Source organism: Bombus pascuorum, chromosome 17 (genome assembly GCF_905332965.1).
Source record: "Bombus pascuorum chromosome 17, iyBomPasc1.1, whole genome shotgun sequence".
NCBI lineage: Eukaryota > Metazoa > Arthropoda > Insecta > Hymenoptera > Apidae > Bombus > Bombus pascuorum.
The window spans coordinates 3,234,539-3,251,193 of record NC_083504.1 but is presented as its reverse complement, the minus strand read 5'-3'; the positions used below and the strand labels follow the sequence as shown (position 1 = coordinate 3,251,193).

Genomic DNA, 16,655 nt, shown 5'->3' with positions numbered 1-16,655 from the left:
AAACGTCGCGACACAAGCGAATCAGAACAGCTCGCTTCTCTCGTCTAACAGCGGGATTTTGCACGCGCGTGGCGCTTGTGTATACAACTATTAAGTGCTTACATTTATGCCTCTCATAATTGGCTTCGTTAAATGAAGAGAGTGACTGAGGAATTAGCTTGCCGGTAATAACCCGGCTATTTATTAACACGTGAAACGAGACGTTATAGGTCTCGCGAACGAATACGTCTGACACACGAGGTGAACGTCTTCTTTGTTCCCTTTTCTTTCCATTTTCTTTGTCCATGTCACCGTGTCGCGGTAAGTGGCCATACTTTTTCTTAACTCACCGCTGCATCTCGTTCTCTTCGTTGTGTACGGAGAAAAAAAAGAATTCAATTGCTCCGCGTTAAAAACGATTGTCGGATTGGCGAAGGAGAAGACGGACGCTCTAAATACACGACGAAGCGTGTATCAGCTTCCTTAGGAAGGGTTTCAGAGCGACGAAAACGTTTTCTTTCACGCTGGATCGCGTTAGCTTTTTCGTTTGCTTCGGATTTGCCCCGGCATTTCCTTCCAACGATCTCTTCTCGCCGTTCTCCGATTTTACTTCACCCGGGAAACATGTTGTTCGGTATCGTTTGTTGTTTCGTCGAGAAAAAACTGACCTGCTGGCCTACATTCCATCCTGTTTTCACTTCCTGCCGGTATACAAGGATTTTATGAGTTCGAAAAAAAAGGATCCTCCGACTCGAGGATTTCGCTGTTCTCTTTGTGTCTTTTCGACCGAAAACACTTTATTTCGTGCATTCGGTGATCCAAAACAGCGAAGACGATACGCAGAACGAGATTTAAATCTCTCGACTTTGCAGCCGATCTAAATATTCCGAAGAGCGCGAGAGACCGAAGGAGGGGAAGAATCGAACGATGAAAATTATACGGCAAGACCGGACGAGCTATTTTACGTTCAAAGTCCTTAGCTGCGTATTTGTTGTAAATATCTCGGAAAAATGTAACGCGAGGCCAGCGAGGGAGAATGAAGCGAGTTTAGGCAGCCGAAAAATGTCTTTCATCTCGGAGGTAATAGGGACACGACGGCGTTCGCCGTGAAACATCGACATTCCACGGTCGTGGAATGCGCGGGTGAAACGTTGAACCGCGCGCTCAATCCGCAGAAGAAAAAGCGTGATGGGCGAGGGTGGGGATTTAGGAAGAGGTAGATTTACTATCAGACGGATTTCATTCCTCGAGGGTTTAGGCTTTCCAAGCAATCCTATTACCAAAGTCAAATGTGATTTAGGATCTTGGCCTTACGCCGCTCACCGTGAAACACCATGGGCGTTTCGTATCTCCTCGGGACAGATACCAACCGCGGTGCACCGGAGTTCTCCAACCAGCCGCCACTATGGGCGTTTTCAGGACCGTAGAAGGGATTAAATTTTCAAAGCACTCGCCGATACCAGTCCATTCCATTTTAACCGCGGACGATATGGAGAACCGGAGCTGGAGCCAGTTTTTGAGAAAATGGCGACGCAGCTTCTACCATGGAAACCAGTGAAATATGATTTTCGATACGAGAGAAATTATTTATGGTTCTACCTCGTGGTCTTGGCTAAGGACCGTGCTCTTTTTCTTTCTCTTTTTCCTTTTCGAAGCTGAACAGGGGACGACGTCCGTTTAGAGGACTACGTCGGTATACAGAAAAGCAGCAAGTTCTCGAGAATCACTGGATTTTGAAATGTACAGCGATCGTGCTAAGAGAAAGGACATAAACGTTAAATTGAATTATCGATGGCATTGATGGACTATTACCGGTTCATAAAGCTATCAAGTTCTCGAGAATCACGCAATTTTTAAATTTCCAACGAGCGTGATAAAGCAGAAGAATACAGAATGTCAAATCGAATCGACGATGGAGATAAAGAAAGGACGGAATTAACTTTTTACGCGAAGGAAACGGGTCTTAGGACAGAGTTTTTTTTTTTTTTAATTTATGGCGTCAGCGTATACATAGATCGAAGTAAAGTAGACGTACCGGTGTATATTCATGGTGGAATCGTTCTCGCTACGGCCCTGCCGCCTTCATCTCGTTTCAAGACACGAGAGAACTCGAGAGCACGGGAATGATCGTGCGTCAGGTTGGAGAGCCTCGCTTATCCGTATTCGCCATACCCGCTATTATGTAGACGATAATGGTCCCCGCATAAATATTCACGCTGGCGATGCCCATAAATGCTACCGCTGTATCGTGTTGCTCGTATACTATGCACGACGCAACGACGTGTGCGTCGACGATCTTCGAGGACTTGCAGCGTGCATCGCGCGGACCGGGCATCCTGGATTCAACGTTGATGATCAGAGGACCATCAATCACACGGTCGGAAATGGTATCCCTGTCTCGTTGTCGTGTTCTTTGTACCGTTAATCAAAGACGTTTACACGTTTCGAGACATCGTCTCGTTCTAATTAGTCCCAGCTTCAGTTTTACCTAGTGACATTTTTTTCTTTTTATGAAAATGATTCTTTTCTTAATAGATTTACGGTTTAATTGAAATTACCGAACGACAGAGTGAGAAAATGTTTAACGACCGAATAAAGAACAGATATTCCTCGTTGCGTTGGCTTATATGCAGATTTTTTTTGGAAGACAAATTTATCGAACGCAGCAGAGAATCTGGCTATAATTTATGGCGGATCATTTGGCAGAGATTTGTTCATCGACTCCACGGGTACCTCGGACGAACGATCGGCGACTATCCCTCGGCAGTTTTCGTGTTTCATCCGATCTTCCACGGGGAGTAATCCCTCGACTGATTGTCAGAGCCGCCCTCGAGCTGCCTCGCCACAGGAACACGGGGAACGGGATCCACTTACACAATTATCTACTCGCGGGATCTCCTTGACGGCCAGTCGCTCATCCTTTTACTGCTCGCTGCTCTCTCACCTCCTCTTTTTTTAAGATTCGTTTTTCAACTGGCTTTTTAACGTCCCGTCCATCCTACTTCTTCGCGCGCGCCTTTTTCATCCGCTCCGTTTACCGTTTTCTTTTCTCCGATGCTCCTTCGTCTTCTCCGGAATGCACCCGCGTTCTGAACTTTTCCACCAACTCCTTCTAAATCTTGGGCCTCGTTCGAGTTAGCTTCGAATTCAGGCGACTCGATCGACGAGAACGAGCGTGGACACTCGAAAGGATATTTCGAGTCGAGCGAATAACAAGATCATCGATGGTTTGGACGTTTCGCGTTAGCATTCGAGCAAGTTGGTTAATTCGGAAAACTCGTCGATGCTATTAATATGAGAAGCTTCTCGCAGAGACTTGAAAACTCGTCGATCGCCTTCGGTGGTTAAAAATCGTAGCTCCTCTCGTCTCGTAAGAGCGGACTGTTACTTTTCATCTGCACAATTTTGAAACGAAACAGAGGAGACGGAAGGTCGAAGCAAAGATTCAATTACGCAGCCCCGTCTCTCGTCGAGTGGGTCGTTTTTCAATGGATTCTCTCAACCGTAGATAAGGAGCTTTAACGATCTTATTCCGTCTAGGAAGACCGCGCTCCGTTCTAGTGAAACGAGCATTAAAGTGACACACCCGGCAAGAGCGATTCGTGGTCCTCGATGAGAACTGGTTTCGAATAATATGTAATGGCGACTGAAACCAAGTAGAGTGGGTGGGATTTCGACTTTTCCACTTGTCCCTCTTATCCCGTGGGAGTGGCGAACTATTTTACCCGTAGAAGCTACTTTGTCGACGACGTTCCAGCGCTCTGTTTCCTCTCCTCTTTCCATTCCTTTTTTTCAAACTTCAAAAGTGGCGGCAGGAAGACACATATGGCTTTGGTAATTCCTTTTCTCACGGACGATTTACTTTGAAATATTTACTATACATTTTTATGATCGAATACGTCACGGAGATACGGGCTGCTTCGAATGCTCCAACACCCGAGACATTCTCCTTCTTTTCGATGGTGCAAGCACTGGCAAACGGAATACCTCATTTGAAAGATATTCGTGTACGAGTCTCGATGCAGGTATTTCATTCAATTTTCTAACGAATTTCGAGTGATTAAGCACTCTTTACTGTTGCGCTTTTCTGACGCAAGAGGTTTCATACCATGACGAAGAGATCGAAGAAGTTAGTCGAATTTCGAGCAAAGGAAATATTGGTCGATAATCAAAATGACTCGATAGCAAAGATACTGACAATTACGAGGCGCGAAGATGGAAAGAAATTAAAAGAACTCCTCGCGTTAGCGTCGATATTCGTATCACGACGATGTCCTCTTAGATCGATCTTATAAAAATCGCATTCTCAGAATGTAAAAGGACGTTACGCGCGATGGTCTTTCAACGCCGGGACGCTATTGTCGAGCCTTTTATTCCACCGCGTTTGAATGCAAGTGAAACTATCTGGACCACCGAGAAAATCCCAAACAACCGACAAAAAGGGTACGAGGAAATGCTGCAGCCTTTGATGCTGGGAAGGAGGGAAAAAAAGAAGGCTTTTCACTGACCGACCAGAACGTAATCCCTAGCAATAAACTAATTAAGGTCATCGGGAACCTTTCGACTATCCATTATACTGCCGAATGGTCTTCGAGCTGACGGATGCTTCCAAGTGTTTCCGGGTTAACCTCAAAAATCCCATCCCTTGCCTCTGCACAAACATTTCGGAAGAAGAAAAGGAGGACTGACGTACAGAGATACTTAAAATTCGAAAGTTGCGATCGTTTCTTAATGGAAATTCTTCCTGGAACTACGAATTCCCCCGACACTTGCGAGAGACGCTTCTGGCAAATTTTTCTCGGTACGTTAAACTCGATAAAACAATTGGAAAAACTCAATTCCGCCTATAAAATCTTCTTATTTCGAACGGTTGGGCAAAAACTTGCACGTGGGAATACGCTGGTAGTAATAAGAACGTATTTAATTCCGAGAGTTAAATAAGGATTCATATGGATGCTTCTAACGCGGCCGAGCAATTAAAGATCTTGTTTAATTCATCTGTACTTCTCATTAGTGTGCTAATGATATCGACACGTACAGCGTTCTTTTCTTTTGTAACGTTTGACGCTTAAAGCCTTTTAAAAATTCCATTCAATTATCCTGGATTAATATATCCACGTGATATCATCCGCTATTCGCGTCCACCGTAAGCCCTATTTTCGCTCATTAACTCCGCCGCAGTCCTCGAATTTTGTCTATCTTAATCTCTCTTTAGAAGAAAGATTAACGTTAAAAAGAAATCCTTATAAAATCGACACGACAAATCACTCATATCAATATCGATTGATCCTTTCCTAAGGATTGCTCATTAACAGGAAAATACGATTCAATCGAGAATTAGCTTACCGGATGAGTTGGTTGGAACGCGCGCGCGATGCGTCCAGCTTGGACGTGGAACTTAAGAACGACAAAGGTGCAGGAAATGTAGCAAGAAAACAAAAAAAGGGTAGAAACTGGAGAGAAAACGAGGTGAAATCGGTGGTTGGACGGTCGGTCGATTATTTTGTCGAACGAAGAAGGGTAGCCAGTCGTTTCCACGCAGCGCAGGGAAGCGAAACGAGAACAAGTGAAACGTTCGCGGCTAACACGGAAACCGGCGTCGTGCGGAAAGACATCGTCGTCGTGTTGAACGTCGTCTTCGTCGCCGTCGTCGCCAAAATGATGGCTAGGAAGGCTAAGTGAGACATCAACGAGAGGCGATAGTCGTCGGGGGAGACTTAGCTAGGTGTGGACATACGTGGAAGATCCAGAAGAGTGGCGCGTTTAAAAGGATTTACGACGACAACAAAAATAATCGTTTAACAGGAAGAGAGGGAGAAAGAGAGGCGGTCGTCCGGTGCTGGATGACCGGTCGAACGGTCACCGAGTGTCTATTGCCCATCAAACGACCAGTTGAACGAGCACGCTTCGGTTGGATCGACTTCCGTGAAACAATACTCGGATTGTCATTATGTTGGTGATTTAAAGGGCTGTTCGCTGCGTTCGTCATTCAGAATCTAAAGATGCGCCGGACGCTTCCTTTCGTTTGTTCGATGGACGTTGGAACGAAATGTTGAGATTTCTTAGCCGTTACTCGTGCTTTCCTTGTAAATTAAAAAGCTTGGCGCGTTGATTCGCCGTTCGACGATAGAATGGCATCCGTCGTGCCCGTTTTCTCCAACGAACACGGTTTATCGCAGTCCTTGCTCATCGAATCAGAGCAAATCGAAACGTTCCATATTCGTTATTCCTTTAATAAAATTGAGCAACGAGGATAGAAACATGTGCAGAGTTTTCCTTTGACACGATCTGGTAATAAATTATATAAATTATACAATTGCTATGCTTATATGATCGGTTACGCATTACGCTCGCCTATTTAGTAGTTAATTTGAATAACCAGTGTCTATGCGTGAATAGTAAAATTTCTGCGTGTCGTTCAAAGTCGATGGCCAGAGACTGTAATATTATTTTTGGACGCGTGAAATCGACTAAATTTATCGATTAATTAAAACTATCGTCTCGAAAGATTCTCTTTTCTCAAAAATGCTCGCGTGTCTTGGACATGGTTTGTTCCAGTCGAAGGAAGCATTCGATATTTCTATGCGACATCTTCGATAGAACGATAAAATCGATCGCTGCAAACGGTCGAACGATTCCCGGGGTAAGGCGAACGTTATGGTGATGGTAAAATATTCTGGAATGCGGACGAGCAATCATGACTGTCGTTTCCTCGATTTTGCGATCTTCGTGTTCGACACGAAGGGATGCAACGACGAGACGTAAGTACCAACGACGAGGTATTCAAGGGGTTGAATTGCGGCGACATTTCCTCCAGTGTTGTCCACGATTCTCCCTTGGCAATCTCCGTTTTAACAGTCGAGGCTGTTCGCTACGTGGTCCTGCTATAGCACTCTAAAAGGGCTGTTCCATATCGGAAAGTTGCGTCTTTGCGGAGTAAAAAAATATATTGTTACGCCTGATTTGATGTGACAATTCGTTCGCGATCTAACGTCGTTTAACGTCCCCATTCGCGGCTCTTCACCGCGATTTTTAACGCGTCAACGCGTCGCGTTTGCCCCGATCCTTTCTCGAAATTCTCGAAACTATCGTTGCACGATGTTTCAGATACATTACCTTATAATCTGATAACGCTGTGGATGTTTCGGTTATTTCGTTTCATTTGAAAGTGACAAGGATAATTGCGTTGTAAAGTTACCCTTTAAGGCAGCACGTTATCTTTGCTCTTCAAGATTAGTTTCACCATTGTTAAGAAATTCCGAATACGAAGTAACGCGTAACGATTTGCATTTTAGAACCTGTAATTCTCAATTAATTAAACTTTCGTAGTATTTTTATTCGGTAGCGTAATAATTTCTTTAAAATGAAAAATTTCGTCTCTAGATAATAGGAAACATATTTTAGCACGGAGAAGAGACGACTTTAATAGCGTATCTGGCTCGAAAAATAAAACCAATCGATACAGAAGATACTTGCGTATTTCAACGACGTTAAATCTTATTTCGCGAAGATCTGATCAAACACGAACGGAATATAAAAGAGACGTGGCTGGTCCCTACGAAATCTGGCGCGATCTTTCCACCAGACTTAATACGCACAATGTTGGTACAAACGGGAAATATCGTGTAGCCAAGAGGCAAGATTTACGAGAGGAAATAGAAGTTATGAAGCAACCCTTATAGGTCGCATGTGGTCCCGGTTTGCGTGTGCGTTTCTAATATCCGGAGTGTTCCCTCAGTTCGTGGAGCTAGCTTTTCGTCTTCCAGACCAGGACATTACTCGTCTCGCCCTATTTTATTCCCCCAGTCGTTACCGCCCTTAAGGATACAAATCCCACCCCTGCGTGGGATTGTTAAGACAAATCTTCCATCTCTTGTTTCACGCAACAATCTAGTCCTAACTGAAACCGTACTCGTCTCTGAGGAATGCACGACGATATCTTTTCCTTCGCCGTGTTATCTTTCTTCGGCTCTTCTTCAAGAAATCTCGCCAATTCGTCTTTCGTTCGGGAGATTGTTCTTGTTTAAAGGTAAAAGCCGAATCTCTTCCTCCCTCTCGATGGAGCTGTTTCCCATCGTACGCTATATAACTGTCGTTTTATAGTAAAATTATTTCTGCGCGATGATCTCGGTAGAAGATGTTGTGAACGGAGAAGAATGCAAGCTAGAGCGAGGATAAACGATCTTTCTCTCGGATCGGAAAATGGATATCGCTGGATATCTAATTGGTGTCAGTCATCCCCTATCGCGACGGCAGTGTCCGAAGGGGGACGAAAAGGAACGTGGCCGGAGTTATAACTATAAAACCAAGCGTCAAGCATAATAAACCCGACTCGTTAATGGTATCGCTAATAGAATCATTTCGTTCGTTCCCGTATGAAGTAGGTCCTCGAACGTGGAACGTCGTTTTCGCCTTATCTTTCGCTTCGTTCCTCCTGTTTTCGTGATAAGATGAAAGCTACTTCGCTACGGAATTCGCTGACCATGCGAGTTGTCGAACGGTTCTCTCGGTTTAGCGTTCTTTCTTCCTTCTTCTCTCGTATGACGAACAGATTTCCAAAGGTTTGATAATATAACACGTATCTTCGACGATCGAAACGCTCGATACGTTTCCGAGTATTTCATTCCGATCGAATGTAACGTATTTCGACACACTTGGCGCGAATTTTACAAGCTTTGTACACGCCGAAGAGTAAATATTTTACCTAATTATTCCATAACGAACCGAACCGGTCGCGGACACGGCGACTCCATAATTCTACGTTATGCAAAACGTTCACCAAGTTAAAGTTACGAAAATAGATAAAAAGTCAAAGTGTTCGGAGAATGGGACATCGGTGAAAGGGCGGTCGTCGGCAACGGACGTAAATATCCGTAGCCTGTTACCAAGAGAAACGTATCGAGTAATTCGAAAAAGGAATAATATCGACGAAAGCAGAAATAAAAAAACGGAGGGCAATGTCGGCAGGGCGACTATGAAACCGAGAGAAACCGAAGAAGATACTCCTGGTGAAAGAAAGTACAAAGGGTGGAAGGAACACAAAGAGGAGAAGTTGCAACTTGCGGCTATTCAATGTCGGTGGTTAAGTGTTATTATAAGCGTCGTGATCTGTACGAACGACGTGGCTCCTTCTCGAGAGAAACGCGTAGACGGCTCTTCTGCTCGTATACTCAGCAATGATTTTACGTTTACGCCCTGGCTATCTACGCTGGCAACATTCTGAAAACGCTGATGGTAGGAGGAAGTCGGAAAGAGGAGGTTCGGAGAGCGGAAGGGAGAGGTTAGGAAACGTGAGCTGCTGCGGCGACGTGGCGAGGAGAAGACAGAATCGCCGAACGGACGGCAAAATAGAGAATAAGAAGAGAAAAAAAAAAAAAAGAGAAAAAGAAAGAAACGGATGTGGGATGGGGTGAAAGGGAGAGAGAAAAGGGGAGGAGAAGAAGCAGCGGCGGGTGCGAGTTGGAAGGCAGAGGAAGGCTTTATTTTATTTTAATGGCGCCGTAAGCTGGGCAGCGCGCACCGAAACCAAGCCTCCGCTTCGTCCGGCTACGTTCGTCATTCAAACTCCTCGGTTTGACATGACTACTACGGGATTTCGTCTCATCCCTTATTCATGAGAGATTTTTCTTATCCGTTCTTTTTTTTTTTCCTCCTTCTCTCCTCTCTTTTCCCTTATTCAGCGGCAAACCTCGGGGGGTGGATCCGGGATTGCTCTACTTGCGCGGATTATTGCGTTTTTTTATTACCGAGATTAGAGGAGGATCGTGATGCACGTCTCGATGGTTATCTCTATCGTGCCGCCAGTGCTTAGAGGAAGTTTGGTAGTTTTCTTTGGGTTGTCAGGTTGTATCCTAAGTCGATGCAAACATTAACTTATTTACGTGTACGCTAGAAAACGCGTAAAACTTTAAGCTGATGCACTTGATACATATACGAGGCAACTCGGAAGCTATACCGATCGAATCCATAACTTGAAAAATAAAGGAACGCAATGGTGATCGAAAGGATATTTAAAATTTATCTTGCAGTCAACGATCGACTATGCGATGTTCCTGCGATGGATAAATAAAGTTATGGACGTTCTGGAGAAATCAAGGGAAGCGAAATTTACTAAAATCGGAGCCGAAACGTAGCTTCTGGTAGGTTGTCAAACCACCGAAAACCAACGAAAAGTCGTCGTTATCCTGCATGTTCGATGTTTCGCTAGTCTCGGCAGGATCGTTTTATCTGGTACATGTAAACGTTGCGCTGTATTCGACGAGTTCTTTGTCCTCGCGTTGGCGCACAGCGGAGGCGAGTATACGAGATTTTCAATTAATGTTACTTTATGGGACGGGTCGAGCCGAACCGTGTCTTCCTCGATTTTTGTCGCGTTCGTTTTCTACCGACGCGTCGGGGGAATAAGGAGATACTGCCAACTCGTGGAGATAACTAAGATGGCCATGAATTAAGGCTGGCTGACACGAAGCTATCCGAGGGCGGACTGGATCCACGTTGTTCGTGAGGAGGAACGAAAATGATTCTGAAAGCGACGCCAACGAGAAACTAAGGGGGATAAGAAGAAATACAGCGGTGCTGTTAAAAGAACACCGTACTGTATAGGACGTCCCACGGAACGATAAACGTAATTCTACAACGTCCACATAAAGGATTATATTGATTACCGAGCTCGGAATCGCCGTAACGACCGTGTGTTTTTCGACGTCGCGCGTTAATTGGAGGTCCTTCAGAATCTTCGCTACTTTCCTTTTGTCTTTGCGTACGGTAAGATAAAGTTATTTCAGTCGTTTTCTCCTTTTCGACGTTTTGTCTCGCTGGCTGCGTAACGCACGGTATTTTCTTATTTTCCCCTTATTACATTATAGACTGATAGCGCCTTGTAGCCTACAAGATGTATGATTATTTTACGCAAAGTTCGAGTATGAATTGTATGTCGTGGCTTGGCCAACCCAGGCGACGAAAGTCTGCATTGTTTGCTGTTTCGCTCAAAAAATTGTTCCGCGGCTTGAAAATAACGTTTAATCGGGAAAATTTGGAATTTAATGTGAAGCGAAACGAAACGATGAAATCCGAGTCGCTTGAATTATTAGGTACTGTACATTTACAGCGATCTGTTTGTATAATGAAGTCCTCGCAGGTCAGGATTATGCAGCGAGTTTGGTTATTTTTCCAGTTTCCCGAGCGTCGCATACCGATATCAGCTCCCGGTTCGGCTGCAAGCACTTAGAGTTTCAGTAAGCGGTAGTTTATGAGATCTTAAACAAGCTATGAAAAAGGTATACCGCGAGGACGGCTCGGCCGCGAGTAGATAATCGTGGAATATAGTCCCGCGCTCGTGATAAACCATACGTTATTATCATACGAATTACCATAGTTCCTTTGATTACGATCACGAAGAAATCAATTCCATAGTTTTTGCTATAACACCTAGCGATATCGTTTCTCGGTATTACCTCTCACGATCTCTCATAAACGTTATTTCTTTCAATAATATTTACCACGCTGAGAGATCAATCATTTTCTCAATATCGTCGATGAATCTTGCGACACATTCACGCGTTATAAGCTCGTCCGAGAAATACGAAGATCACGGTACATTTTTGTCTCGATCCTTCGATGTAATGTCGCTTTATGATTAAACAGGAGGATTTTAAATACGACACGATTGAAAATGAAAACAACTGACTTGGTCCAAAGGCGCAAGATCTTTTAAAATTACCCGATAAGTTTTATTTCTGATATTTGAATATTACAACGAGCCACATTACGAAAATTTTAGAGGGATGAAAAGACACGTACGTTTGTTTAACTCCGGTATTAAATGCAAAAACAATGCGGGTATATACTGGGTATACAACGTTCAATTATATATTCATTATGAGAGAATCGCTGCGATCTGTCCATTGTCTCGCCCACGTTGGTAAATTCAAGCATGCTGGGTAGCTCTGTCGTACTCACGATCGAGTATCCCCCTGGTAGGGGTTGACGTGTCGTTATTTATGCTTCGCGGCTCTCAATCCAGCCTCCGACGACAGGCACAGCGGCATAAATCCCCCCGTTCCCTTGCCCAGCCTTGCCACACTCTCCGCCATCATTGGCTGTTCCTCCGCTGGTTCTCCGTGTTTCTGGCCTGCGATACAGCCTTACGGACTCTCACCCTTAGCTCTCCTCCCCCTGGCTGGTTTCCCTGTCGTCTCCGGCCATGCTGGCGTTAAACAGAGACACCAAGAGAGAGAGAGAGAACGGGAGGGGGGGAAGAGAAACAGAGAGAGAGAGCAGGGAAGCGAACGCAAAATCGACCCAACATCAGCCAACCTTCGCCTACGACCACAACGACCTCGTGGAACTGCAACGCCCGTTGAAGGTTCACCCTGAACGATTCGCGAGCCTCGCCTCTATCTGGCGGAAATTTATAGCGAGCTTCACGAGTCCCGATATCGATCGGTGCAATATTAATAAATTGAAATCGATGGAAGCAGCAGCAGCAGCACCGTACACGCAGGAAAATATACCGGGGCGCGAACATCGGAGGTGAAATTTTCGTTTATACGCTCGCTCGAACGCTCCTCTTTATATTGGGTGCGAATGATATTCGAGTTTGTACCAACGAGGACGATAAAAAGGTTTACACGCCGATTTATGGCGGCTAGTCCGCGGGGCCGGAATTATCGTCGCTCATTAACCCATTAAACGCCGCCGTTTCGTGTTCGAGAGCGGGAGAAAAAAAAGTTCGTTTAGAGTAACGCTCCTTCCGTTGCCTTCTCCGCGTTCCAACGCTAAATGGTTTGATCTTCGAACGAGGGTTGAATTCGATTTAAGGTCTGTATCGGAAACATCGTTTGACGGATATTTTCAACGGAGAATTCGACGAAAGTCGTTACCTCTCGTCCGTTTATTCGACGTTTGATTGTTCGCGGGGAAATGGACGCGAACGGGGTGTCGGTGTCTCAGCCACGTGACCACGTTTCCCTTCGTCCTTATTTCGCTATCTTGTTTCCATAGTCTGTTAATTAAATGGCGGCGGTATACGGGGTTGAATTGTGGGACGAGGTTCGATACGGAAATTGCTTGAATTCTCATCGCGTTCGGCGATAGGAACGATAGGGTGGGATGAGAGAATGGACGGGGAGAAAACGAAGAGAAAAAGAACAATCCAGATGGAGAATACGATGGCCATGTGAACCCGCTAGGAAATAGTAAAAGCAAGGATACGATGCCAGTCGCGAACCAGATAACTCTTTTATGCTTCTTCGGTTCGTAGCGCGGTAAAGCTTTTACTTTGAACGACCAGACTGTGACGTGTGGAATTTCCGCGGCGGCCAAGTCGAATTTTGCTTTGTTTTCCATCGTTCCATGGACCGGGGATACTCTGAGCGGAAAAATATCTTGTAAAAGTACCAAGGAAATTAAATCCTCGTATTTACGACGGGGATACTGTATCGGAACACGGACGATAAATATTTTTGCAGCAGGACTCGATGAAATACGCGCTCACGAGGCGTTGGAAAAGGGGGTCGGTGACCGTGAAATTGAAAAAGTTGCCAAGGCCCTGGAACACCAAGAGTGTCAGCGTTGGCAGGAGGCGGCCATCGAGCTCTGTAATTTACGTTCATAAAACCCCACGAAGGCTCGGCCGAAGCCTGTCCAAGGGAATACCATTAGTCGGTCGTGAATTTATTTTCATTTAGTTACAAGAAAATTGCGCGCCACTTTTATACCTTACGTACCTTCTTTCGTGCACTCGAAACGTGTCTATCGATACCTATGCTCGTGCCTGCTCCTGATTTTCCTCTGAAACCACGTTTGAACAAATTCTTCGAACACATACTTCCGATACGTACTCTCTTCTCTCAGAAATTATAAACGATATATGGTTGAAATAACGATTCGAATGTTTCAGAGGCGTCTGTTTGATCGAAAGAAAAGAAAGAGGAGAAAAAGGCATCGTGATATCGGAGGGTTGATTCGAAGCGGTCCTGTATGACGCACGCAACGCACACAGGATCACGATGGAGCGACGGTGGTGGAAATAGTGGCAGGATGGTATCGCGAGAGGGGCGACAGAGGAGGATTAGGGCGGACGTCCATCGAGACGAGGTGGGTGAGAAAGGGGAATGGGATGAATTTGCGCCGTGACAGCCGCGCAAGGGTGCAACGACGCCGACGCAGGATCCACGGAAACCCGGAACCGCGGCCGGGATGCCCGTACACCATTTTCACTCGATTCGAGAGGTGAAGACACTTTTACTTATGTCCGATCACTTGTTCCCAACTTATCGCCGCCTATCCTCGGTAACGTCATAAACTTTGCTAGTTATTTGCCACCAGTTCTCGTGTCGTTGTGTCGCGTTGTTCAAGAGGATCGTTCGTTCCCTGAGTTGCTGCGGCGAAATTCGGCGATCGTCGCTTTCTGCTGTTCAAACGGTGAGTGTTTCGTTTCTTATTTGGGTAATATCGGGTCTTGAAAATTTCGCGGTAAAAGGGAATTTTACCTATCGAATGAATGGAAATAATATTCTGCTCGTTGACTACGCTTATCGCAACGTCAATTCCTACGATATGAACGAATAGACTTCTAATTGTCCATCGACAAATTTATATAAGCAGAGCTCTACCTTATTGATATTTATTTCGAGATTTTTAAGCTTTAGATCTTTTCGAACGAAGGTTTAAAACATTCGTTGCATACCGCGGTAACACTGTAAATTAGCGAACAATGCGAGTAAGCAGTGCTCGATGACATAGATGTATACAACGACAGTTCAGTTCGTAATTAATGATAATGACTATACAGGAGAGAAGACGTCGTTACGACGTGATCGTCCCTGCTGAATTTTTTAGACGTAGCTGTTACTTGACCGTCGCGTCGGCCTCCATTACTTATGCTAGTTGCTGGAGGAGAGATTATCGCTCGAACGTGCTCGTCTAGGATCGTTTTGACGCAAAGAAATACGTAATCGTTCGAGCTGCTAGATTTCAATCCGGCGTCTGCGACTCTTCGATTCGTTATTTTTGTTTCTCAACCGGTGCAAGCGGACGCGAGCGTGTTTCTTCTCATTCGACCGAAATTTATGTCACGGTAAAGGGAAATTTATTTGCCGTCAAATTCGTACACGTTAAACGCGTGTACGGTGTCCTTAGCAAAGACTACTTAATAATTTTTTTACAACCAGCCGCCGGGTATTTTGAGATAAAGTTTTTAAAAGAGCCGTATTGCTTTCGAACGATCCAAAGTTTTACTTCGTCATTTCTTATAAATATTTAGCATACACTGATCGAAGAAATCAACACCTTTCGACGTCGATAGGTACTCTACCGAACGTTAATTCGCAATTATGCTTGATCGATCGTGATGGTATTATAACAGATTATGCAAATATATGATACATCTAACAGAGGTTAATGCCGCACGTAGGAGGACGGATGGATCGTAAAGTTTAAGACGTTTACAAAATGAGTAAATATTCCAAATTCGTCAGATTTCAACGATATTCAGCGTCGTCTTCTGCTATCGAATGCTACGTAAGCTCAGGTTAAGGGGCAAATATCGTAACTCGATTTAACTACATGTATCAATAACTCCAGAGTTTCCCGCGTAAAGGGAGTCTACTAAACGTTGTTCGCCCTACGAATGTGCTTCTAAACCGTTATGGAATTATAGGTGTTAAATAATTCAGCTTCTACCACACCGACGCAATCGAAATATCTCAAGTTCAACGTTGAATTCGCGTTTCTGTATTTATTTACAGTAGTATTCAATTTGTACCGCGTCACAGAAATCTGTAATAGTCGATCGAATATTTTTAAACGCCTATTAAAGCGCCTATTAAAAATATTAATTTTTATAAGGTATCGCAAGTTTTCTTAAAGAATCTGAACGTTTAACGGGAAATTTAAATCGTTTTTGGTACAACATTCGCTTATTTTTACGACGTTAATGATACAAGAATGCTCCGTCACGTGATGTTCTGTATGTGGATACATCACACAACAGGTGTGATAAAACTTAACACTGTGCACAATGGTATTTGACAACGTTCTTTCACCCGGTGCATCGAACGACAGTGCCGCGGCAAGAAAGCAAAAATACGCGCGTTGAAGTTCGGCGAATGATACATGAGCATCGTTATCTTTTACAGTGACAATAACTTTGGTTCTAGCACCTGTTCCGCCGCAGTCACGACCGTTTAATCGACCAGATTACGTACGCACGAAACGACCGGCCGCTATCGAAGCAAATCGTGCAATAACATGTCGTAAAAACAATGCGCGTTCAATGATACCCATTGTCCCTTCACGAACATTTTATAAATCAGCAGAAAAGATTTTACGAAGCTCCGAGCCGAGTAAAGCTTTGGAAAAATTCTAGTTGCCGTTTCCTTCGTCACAGCGTATTTTCGCCGTGAGTACGAGGCACGATCATTGGCACGTTCTTCCTCAAAATGTGGCACGTTTCACCGAGAATTCACGTGGCCGGATTTCACTTTCCGTCGTGAGAATTGCAGCATTTCGGGCCGCAGTCTTTTTTTCTTCCTTTTTTTTTCTACAAAGGCGGAAGCACTCGCACGACGAAGGCTTGTCTAAATTTCTACAAGGTCGTTCTTTATTCTCTCACCTCGAATCTCGGTTTCTCTCGAAATCCGTGACCGTTTCCGGCAACAGTTCAACCGCAATCC

The 16,655-nt window shown here is 44.6% G+C and overlaps 1 protein-coding gene across 1 annotated transcript in view; it reads left to right on the top strand.

The window, feature by feature from the left end:
• Positions 1-14,163: 14,163 nt before the first annotated feature.
• The window catches only part of LOC132915472 (homeobox protein php-3-like), a 79,678-nt gene continuing 77,186 nt past the window's right edge, over positions 14,164-16,655 (top strand). The window contains exon 1 of the transcript XR_009659874.1: positions 14,164-14,403. The gene's annotated coding sequence lies outside the window, so the exon portion shown is untranslated. The remainder of the gene's footprint in view (positions 14,404-16,655) is intronic.